The sequence below is a fragment of the Tupaia chinensis genome, unplaced genomic scaffold (genome assembly GCF_000334495.1).
Source record: "Tupaia chinensis unplaced genomic scaffold, TupChi_1.0 Scaffold000590_1, whole genome shotgun sequence".
NCBI lineage: Eukaryota > Metazoa > Chordata > Mammalia > Scandentia > Tupaiidae > Tupaia > Tupaia belangeri.
Window position 1 is genome coordinate 12,610 of NW_006160106.1, and position 8,454 is coordinate 21,063.

At 44.1% G+C, this 8,454-nt stretch overlaps 1 pseudogene; it reads left to right on the forward strand.

Annotated features, from left to right (window-relative positions):
* Window positions 1–1,680: 1,680 nt before the first annotated feature.
* Window positions 1,681–2,252, forward strand: LOC102477206 (protein phosphatase 1 regulatory subunit 14B pseudogene; annotated as a pseudogene).
* Window positions 2,253–8,454: the final 6,202 nt, after the last annotated feature.

Sequence of the window (8,454 nt, forward strand, 5' to 3'; positions counted from 1 at the left end):
TAAAGAAGTAACCTCCACTTTCCTCAAATTATTTCTCAAGTTCTAAAAGGAAGGGATCCTCTCAAATTTACTTTATAAATCCTCTATCACCCCCATTTCCCAAACAGATGACATGACAAGAAAACCACAGACCAATCTCTAATGAATATAGATACAAAAATTCTCAACAAGATACTAGCAACTTGTATCCAACAACACATGAAAAAGATTATTCATCATGACCAAGTATGTTTTATTCCACAGAGGTAAGGGTGATTCAATCTAAGCAAAACTATAAATGTAGTAGACCATATCAACAGAAAGATAAAAACCATATCATTTCTATTTTTGGGGGGAGGTGGGAGAGATGTTTTTGCTATAGGGTGTTTGCACTCGCCAGAAAGACAGAGAGACAGAAAGAGAGAAATTACCCCACAGCGGGGATGACCACACCGCAGTTTCTTCTTCATTCTCCTCTTGGGACCTTGGGCACACATGTACACATGCCCGGCATGATGGGAGTCCAGTGACATAGCCATTACCCCAACTGCTGGTCCCAAAACCATATGATCATTTCAATTCATGCAGAAAAAGCATTTAACAAAATTTAAAATCCCTTCATGACTAAGACTCAGCAAAATCAGCACAGAAGGATAATTTCTCAACTAGCATTTCTAAATATGAACAATGATCAGGATCAAACATTTCTGTTATTAAAGACACAGTCAAGGTGTGAATTGGGGAAGAGTCAAGTAATTATTTTATATGCCTTCTGTAAATAAAAGAAAGAATGACAGAAGGGGGACTAGGTGACCTAGAGGCAGATACTTGTCCTGGAGTGTACCACTAGGCAACGCACAGCCCAGTTTGAACAAGCTAGGCATTTCTGACAATTTGTCCCCATCAGTTTGCTTATAGGAACTGCTAGATGCCCATGCACCCTTGGTCTTTTTGCTGCATCCCGAGATCTTTGGAGTAGCTCTTGCTTTTATAGCATTCTCAAGTTAAGATCCCACCCAAGGCATCTCTTGAAGGCATGCTAAGCTCCAGGACTGGCCTGGGAATTCCCAGATTGCTATTGTTCTTTATCGTCCCTGGGACCATTTTCTTGGCTGAACGTCTTCAGCCTGAGAGACTCCAGGATCTTGGAATCCCTGTTAGTTATGACCTATTCTTCATCTGGTTTTACCTTGGAGAGGAGAAACATAGTTTAGCGCAAGATAGTCATTTGATAGGGACATCTCCTTTGAGACTCCCATTTGGTGGTAAAATGAAAGCAACTCCAGGCATAGGAAGAACTGAGAGTGAGTCATCTCTCTGGAAAAACCCATTCAAGTGAATGAGAGAAAATGGTCTAGGAAGGGAAGCTCTGAAGAAGATAGGGAGCTTTCTGGGAGCTGACCCAGCGATCTAACCCAAGCCAGCAGCCAAGAGGCAGCCAGCAGATGTCCCACAGGCAGAAGGGCAGGGAGAGGCCTGAGGGTGCACTGAGATGTCCCACAGGCAGCAGGGCAGGGAGAGGCCTGAGGGTGCACTTGGGCCCTGTGGCTTCAGCAGCTGTGTGATGGAAAGCAAAAAAGTACCTCCGTGGGCATGGTGACAGCACAATCTCTTCTCCTTCATTTCTCAATTTTAGTGTTATGGGCATACACAAACCTGTGCTTGCCATGGTTTTCAAATTGCTGAGACTGAGACTTAACCATGCAGCCAATGGACCTCAGGGGCCTTGCATTGGCACCCCGGCCTAGGCCAGGCAGTGCTGGCCCATAGCTCTGCATCTACTTTCAGAGCCCCCCTGGGGCTGAAGGCAAGGGCCCAGGTAGCATAGGCAATGAGGGTCCATGAGGCAAAGGAAGGTCAGCCTCAAGTATGACCACAAGGAGCACCTGAACCTGGAGGAGTGCACCCTGGGGCAACTTATGAGCCCGTATGACTGCCAAAAAGAGGAAATCCCAGCCCTGGAGATCAATGTGGACAAGCTCCTAGACATGAACAGTGATGATACCTGGGCTGGGGGGGGGGGCTGGAATCAAAGAGCTGCTCATTGACTGATAAAAACCCATTGAGGCCTTTATCTCTGGCCTTCTGGACAAGGTCTGGGACATGCAGAAGCTGAACATACCCAAGAAGAAGTAAGGATCCTGAACCAAGTGATCAGTAGCTACCTCAGGACAATCACTGACCACAGACCTCATAGTAACAGCAACATCAGGAGACCCTGTGGCCAGGCCTGGTGCCATGAGCAGGGGTCCTCATACCCCTGGCCTAGGGGCTTCTTCCCTTGCCCACCCTTTTTAAAAAAAAAAAATGTTGTTGAGACCAGCAGTTAGCGTAATGGCTATGTCACTGGACTCCCACATAGTTGACCACGGTTCATGTCCTGGACCCGGTGGCTTAAAACTCACGCTGGGTGTGTGTACGTGCGTGCCCAAGATCCCGAGAGGAGAACGGAGAAGGGATTGCGGCGTGGCCATCCCCCCTGGGGGGTGATTCCTTGCATTCTGTCTCTATCTGTCTGGGAAGTGCACGCACCCTACAGCAAAAACCTCTCCAAAAAAATAAAAGAATTGTTGTTAAACTGATGGAATTTTTTGTTTTTATACTGACTATGCAGCTTGGGCCCTTTAATAAAGCTAAGATACGCCTTTGGTAAGAAGGAGAAGGAGGAGTATGAAGAGGAGGAGGAAGATGAGGAGGAGGAGGAGGAGGAGGAGAAGAGGAGGATGGAGAGGAGGAGGAGGAAGAGGATGATGATGATGACGACGATGACAACAATGGAAGATGACAGGGAGAGAGAAAGAAAGAGAAGTCTGGAGGAAAATTGCCTGTCATTGTGCTGAAAAAAGGCAGAGGACTTATCGCGGTATCAGTCAAGTAAGAAAAACAAGTATAACCTTAAATTGAGCAAAAGTGATAGGCACATTTTGCCCAGGAATGACTGAGGAAACATTAGGGTTTTGAAAAGAGAGAAGCCATAATTAAGATACATATTTTCCCTGATCTTATATAGGATTTTTCCTGATAGGCTTGGTTCTTGATTATATCACTCCAAAATTCTTACAAAATCTACAGAAACAACATCCCTTTTGTTTACATTTTAAAGCTAGTTGACTTAGGTCATGAGAAGGTTATAAGCAAAATTCTTGTCTCATAAATAAGTGGGAATAAATGTGGCTGTCTATGAGGGGAAGTGCTTTGATCCTGAAGCAGAAAAACTTGTTAGAAAGAATTGCAGAGGTCCAGGTGTTGGAGGTGAGTGAGCGGTTCACCCTGGGCCTCAGAAGAGTATTCACGAATAGAAAAGTCTACTTATGAAGTGAAGAAGTCTGTAAATGTGTTTCTCCCTAGAATGACAATGGAAACAACATAAATGGAGGCACATACCAGTTCCCTGACATATGTCCTATGTATCCTGGCCACTAGATTCTAAGGTTCTTAATTATTTCTTCCACAAATTTGGCCTCCAACAGGTATAGAAGCAATAGGAGTCCTCACAATAGTCTGAGCGGATCCTACAAATGTTAAGTATAACCAATGCAATGTGAGCTAAGAAGCAGGAGTATGAGAAAGAGAATGACATTAAAGCAATGAGTTATAAATACACACCTATAAAGTATAAAAAATGATATGAAGTCAATTCAGAAAAGAAACTGAAGAGATAATCACTCCTCCATTGATGATGAGAATATAAAATGATATAGCCCTTTTGAAGAACAGCTAGAGAGTTCCTTTCATTTTTTAATTTGCAAGAGAGTACATAGCTCACCAGGGAAACAGAGATGGAAAGCAAGAAAGTACCTCCATTGGCATGGTGACAGCACAATCTCTTCTCCTTCATTTCTCCATTTTAGTGTCATGGGCATACACAAACCTGTGCTTGGCATGGTTTTCAAATCGCTGAGACTGAGACTTGAACCATGCAGCCGGTCATGTGTGTTCCAGCAGCTTTAACCTCAATGCCACCAGCTCCTAATAATACTAAACTTGGACCTATGCTGTCACCCTGTTTGCCACAAAGTTTCCAAAGTAATGAGAAGCATTACTATTACACATAGACATAAATAGCATACATAACTGGTCACTATGGCTTATTCATAACAGTCCAAAATGAAAATCATTGATATGCCCTGACTACATGAATGCTCAGTGTAGTGTATCCACACCATGCAAGATTACTCAACAGGAATAAAATTAACAAATTACATGACTATTTAAGTGACTCTCCAGAAAATGATGTGAGTTGGAAAGTCCAATCACAAAATCTTAGGTAATTTATGATCCTATTTATATGACATCTTTGGAATGACAAATTTATGGAAGTGGGAAAGAAACTCATGGTTTCAAATAGGAATGGCCATAGTGGTAAGCAGAAGAAAAGTGGGATGTTGTTACAGGGCAACAGAAGATAAATTGTGTGATTAAAAGCATTTGTATTTAAAAAAAAAAAAAGCATTTGTATTTTTACTAAGTCAATAGGGAAATATAACTACATATGAAACAAAGTACCACCCCCCCAAAAAAAAAACACATACACATATACAGAAACATACTAATAAGTAAGTACTAATAAAACTGGCGAGATGCATATAGGTGGGTAGATTGAGTGTATTCTTGTCAATATTACAGTTATAATATTTTCATGTATTTGTGCTTTTATCAAATTATAAAAGAGTAAGCACAGCTCTTTAGCAGCCCTTCCCACAAGGCCAGCTCTGGGGCTGCACTTCCCCTGGCTTGTCTGAGACCTTAAAATAACCTGTGTGTTTGGTCTTTTACTTCGGTTTTCACAGGAGAAAACTGAGGCCCATAAAGGTGAAGTGACCTTCCTAACACATAGCTAGCAAGTGGCCAAGGTGGCATTGTACTGTAGGGGAGGGAGCACTTACCTTTGGAACAGCAGGCCCAGGGTTTGTTGGGAGGTGGAGAACTTTGGGTAGGTGCACAGGAAGTAGGCAATGTAGAAGGGGTTGCCCTACCCTGAAGGTCCCCACCTGCATGTCATTCAGAATATAGGGTGATGTATTTCCCCACTGGGATGGGATGATGGGGGGACAGTTAACTCAAACTGATCCCCAGGCACATGCAAACACTGGTACTCATAACGTGAAGCAAAAACAAAACACAAAGCATTTTACTCACATATTCCTACAAAAACATGAAAACTGATTTTGCATCTCATCAAGAATAAGCTGTATGGTGGGGTGAAGGAGGAGAGAAGGCTCAGCCTCTTTGTGGTGGGTCCCATGAATCACTGAAGAATAGCCCTGGGAGAAACCCTGAGAATCTTTAGGGCAGTATCTGGACAGAAGCCTCCCAGACATCTCCAGGCCCAGCTTGTGGAGACTCCTCCACTCTGCACTTACTTAACCCAGCTTGACTCCTCTTGTCCACTGTATGGGTAATGATCCTTTACCCAGACAGAGGGAAAATGGGTCCCCACTGACCATGGCAGTCTCCTGGAGCTGTCAGCAAATAGAAGCAAGTCCAGGAAGCACCTGAGCCCTGCCTGCCCTTGTCATTCTTTCTGCCCCTGTTACCTTCTGATCCTGAATCAGGCAAATAGCAGTGTCCTCACAAAACACAGTCCTGGAATGAAAACAGATGACAGCCCAGAGATCAAGGATAATGAGAAAAACACATACAGGGATCAGCAGTTAGTGTAATGGCTATGTCGCTGAACTCCCATGTAGTCGACCACGGTTTGCATCCCGGATCCGGTGGCTTAAAACACACCCAGTGCATGTGCATGTGTGCCCAAGATCCCGAGAGGAAAATGGAGAAGGGACTGTGGTACAGCCATCCCCCCGGGGGGTGATTTCTCACTTTCTGCCTCTCTGTCTCTCTCTGTCTAGCGAGCACATGTGCCCTATACTAAAAACCTCTCAAAAAAAAAAAAAAAAAGAATCAGCCAGCCCACGCCCTCCCGCCCTCCCACCTCCCATCTGAGTGCTGTCAGACGCAGCGTTGCTGAGACGCCCCACGCGCTCACTGCTCCCCTGCGGCCCCAGCAGATTCAGCGCTCTTAGTTCCAGCGCTGATGGCCAGAGCACCATCTCTACCATCTGACTGTGTGGAAAGAACAGATAATCCCTTTAAAGGCTTAATAGGAATGGACGACTTGGTGGCCGTATTTCCTAATGTCTGCTTGTGGAGAGCCCGTGTCAGAGCCACAGGTTTGGAGTTCGAATCCTAAGGATGGAGCACACTCAGACACAGGAAAGTGCTGAAAGCAGGACCGTGCATAATCAAGTCTGGAGAAACTCACTGTGTTAATCTCCCTAATATGGACGCCTTCTCCGTACAGAGAGAGAGAGCCACTCGGCAGGACAAACACTTGAGATGGCACTAGGGAGGCCTGGGCGTGGGGTGGCCAGTCCCGCCAGGTACAAGGCAGGAGAGAGCGGGTAACTGCCAGTGTTCTTAAACTGTGGCTTCTGATCCACACGGTGGAGATGGGCATGCCTTTCACTGCACATAGCTATATGATATAGCCCACCCACAGAAATAGGGAAGTCTCTGAGCTCTATGAAAGAACTGGGATCACTGCTGGAGCCTCCTTATTTTTAGGGCTGTGACCTGTACAAGCCATTTTACCTCTCAGGGCCTCCCCTAGCTATCCGCTTGCACAATGATTTTTCCAGTTTCTGCTTTTAGGGATGTCACCAGGTACCTCTAATACCTATATAATACATGGGTTGGTACCACATGTAGCAAATGGACAAACTTACAAATGGAAGTATTACACGAAAGGGTAGGAGGTAGCATGAAATACAGCTAACAGTCAGAATTCTGGTCTGTAACATATAAAAAGTCATTTTTGTTTTTTTCTTCTTGATTTTACTTCCTAGTCTGCACCATTGGAAGGTTAGAATTAACTGAAATTCAGATACTGACTCTCTGACGTAAAATTCATCAGTATTTTTCCATTATATTTAGATTTAGAGGGGCCGATAGGTGGCGATGCTGGGACCATGCAGTTAACACAAGCTGAGTATGAAAAAACTGCCCCATGTGCCACTGAGGAGAACTCTTTGCAAGGTCAACAGTTTTACAAGTTCTGGACCTCACCTCTATTGTGTCACTGTACTGGCCTGCACTCAATTTCTCTGCCATGGGCATTATTGCCATACCCCAGTACCCCATAAAAGCACCCCCAGCCTTACTATAACTTTTACAATAATCCTAAAAAATATGTGGATCCACTATGGCGGCAGCTGCGTAGGGAAGTGGCTGCGAACAGGAGTTACTCCCATTAGACTCATCCCACCCTCCTGGAAAATGTCAATAAAGAATGCTACATTCACTTCTCCTACTGGGGATTACATAAATAAGCATTAAAAAGGTTTAGATTAAAGCTACTAATGGGCAAACTATCTCAGTAGCCCAGAGGGGCTCAGGGACTCAACGACAGGTGCTGTTTCCCCAAAGGCCATAAGCCACACTTACTCTCAGGACAAGGGAAGACTGCCATTCCCCAAGGCACAGTCATTGTATAAAGCAACATGTAGAGAGTCTCAAGTACACAATAACCTTTAAGTCAGTCATTTAACTACTCACAAGACCACATTCCTTTCCTATGTAGACTCACCTTCTTAGCTGTAGACTACCCCAGAGATAACATAGGTATTTCACTTTAGTATATACTAATAACCTTGTCTTTACTAAACCAGACAGGATTTATTTCTAGGCTCTTGTAATTGCTGCCACCCTAGCCTGAAGCTGAAGTTCTCAAAAGCTGACCCAAGGCTCAAAATTCTCAAGCCAATCTGGGACTAAAGTAATCAAGCTGGTCTGGGACTGAAAATTCCTGAAAACCCTCTTATCCAAAGACCCTCCCTGGTAATCAAGATCTAAAAAGAGAACGCACCCAAAAAAAATGGACTTCCTTGTTCTAAAAATTATGACTGTTTATACCTAAACAAAACAGATGTCATGTTTTATAATGATTGTTCCTATACTTTGAATGCTTTACCTTTTGGAGTAAAATCTTTCACTTATTTCCCCTCACCCATCCTACTACTGCAAAACTTCTTCTATAATAAATACGCATGACTCCTGGTCATCAGGACTGCAGTCTGGAGTTTACTCTGGCTGTAGTCAGCTGAGAACATGCTAAAGAGCATGAGGTCTTAGTCTGATTCCTGTTCACCCGTGTCGCCTCCCTGTGCACCCACCCCGGCTGGAGCACGGCTTCCAGCATGGCATGATGGTTAAAATGCTAATCTCACACATGGCCAACTGCGGTTCAAGTCCTGGAACTAGAAGCTGTTTTCTCATTCCACTCTCTTCCCTTTATCTTTCTGGTCAAATTGAATAAGTGATTCTTTAGAATTACAACTTAGTGCCTCATGTTGGTCTATGGAATTATGAGGTTCTATGAAACCCCATATTTTTTTCCATAATTCTTGCTTCCTGGTACCCAGATCCTAGTGTAATGATCTCTTTGGCTTGGACTGCATTTAGTTACTGGCTTCT